Consider the following 2051-nt stretch of genomic DNA (forward strand, 5'->3'; position numbering starts at 1 on the left):
AATTTAAAACTTCGTATACTGGTAGAATGTGTTTATAAAACATCTTTTTCTCTTGGCTTTATTGAGAAAATTCTATAGTTTGTAAGATATGGATCTTTTTTTCGGTTTGAACGGCAGTTTTTAACATAATTTCTAGGTAACTAAAAAATGTTAAACTTCGTATACTGGTAGAATGTGTTTATAAAACATCTTTTCTCTTGGCTTTATTGAGAAAATTCTATAGTTTCTAAGATATGGATCTTTTCGGTTTGAACGGCAGTTTTTAACATAATTTCTAGGTAACTAAAAATGTTAAACTTCGTATACTGGTAGAATGTGTTTATAAAACATCTTTTCTCTTGGCTTTATTGAGAAAATTCTATAGTTTCTAAGATATGGATCTTTTCGGTTTGAACGGCAGTTTTTAACATAATTTCTAGGTAACTAAACACTTTTAAACTTCGTATACTGGTAGAATGTGTTTTTAAAACATCTTTTTCTCTTGGCTTTATTGAGAAATTCTATAGTTTGTAAGATATGGATCTTTTCGGTTTGAACGGCAGTTTTTAACATAATTTCTAGGTAACTAAAAAATTTAAAACTTCGTATACTGGTAGAATGTGTTTATAAAACATCTTTTTCTCTTGGCTTTATTGAGAAAATTCTATAGTTTCTAAGATATGGATCTTTCGGTTTGAACGGCAGTTTTTTAACATAATTTCTAGGTAACTAAAAATGTTAAACTTCGTATACTGGTAGAATGTGTTATAAAACATCTCTTTTTTCTCTGGCTTTATTGAGAAAATTCTATAGTTTCTAAGATATGGATCTTTTCGGTTTGAACGGCAGTTTTAACATAATTTCTAGGTAACTAACACTTTTAAACTTCGTATACTGGTAGAATGTGTTTAAAAACATCTTTTTCTCTTGGCTTTATTGAGAAAATTCTATAGTTTGTAAGATATGGATCTTTTCTGTTTGAACGGCAGTTTTTAACATAATTTCTAGGTAAATAAAAAATGTTAAACTTCGTATACTGGTAGAATGTGTTTATAAAACATCTTTTTCTCTTGGCTTTATTGAGAAAATTCCATAGTTTGTAAGATATTTGTTGGTTTTTTTCTTCTTCAATTTCTGCAATTTCAACCAATCAATGACATCCATTGAGGTAAACAACATTCTGTGCCGTATGAATATGTCCCTCGTTTTAGAAATAGATTGGGTTTATTTACATTTGTGAAGAAAAAAAGATACCCTTCCCCCCGAGATTGAAATGCAATAGATCGATACTAGGGACATAGGGTGACAATTTCATATGACACCGCTAGAAAAAACTGCCGTTGAAACCGAAAAGATCCGTATCTTCTACTATAGCCTCGGGCCGACCAAAGCCTTGTGAGTGGATTTGGTAGATGGAAACTGATAGAAGCATGTTGTGTGTGTGTGTGTGTGTGTGTGTGTATTATATATATGTGGAGGCGCAATGGCCCAGTGGTTAGGGCAGCGGAGGATTGCGGTTTCGATTCCCAGACCGGGCGTTGTGAGTGTTTATTGAGCGAAAACACCTAAAAGTTCCACGAGGCTCCGGCAGGGGATGGTGGTGATCCCTGCTGTACTCTTTCACCACAACTTTCTCTCACTCTTTCTTCCTGTTTCTGTTGTACCTGTACTTCAAAGGGCCGGCCTTGTCACTCTCTGTGTCACGCTGAATATCCCCGAGAACTACGTTAAGGGTGCACGTGTCTGTGGAGGCTCCGGCAGGGGATGGTGGTGATCCCTGCTGTACTCTTCCACCACAACTTTCTCTCACTCTTTCTTCCTGTTTCTGTTGTACCTGTACTTCAAAGGGCCGGCCTTGTCACTCTCTGTGTCACGCTGAATATCCCCGAGAACTACGTTAAGGGTGCACGTGTCTGTGGAGTGCTCAGCCACTTACACGTTAATTTCACGAGCAGGCTGTTCCGTTGATTCGGATCAACCGGAACCCTCGTCGTCGTAACCGACGGAGTGCTTCCATTATATATATATATATTTATGTGTGTCTGTGTCTGTGTTTGTCCCCCATCCCCATC

Source organism: Octopus sinensis, linkage group LG30 (genome assembly GCF_006345805.1).
Source record: "Octopus sinensis linkage group LG30, ASM634580v1, whole genome shotgun sequence".
In the NCBI taxonomy this organism is placed as follows: domain Eukaryota; kingdom Metazoa; phylum Mollusca; class Cephalopoda; order Octopoda; family Octopodidae; genus Octopus; species Octopus sinensis.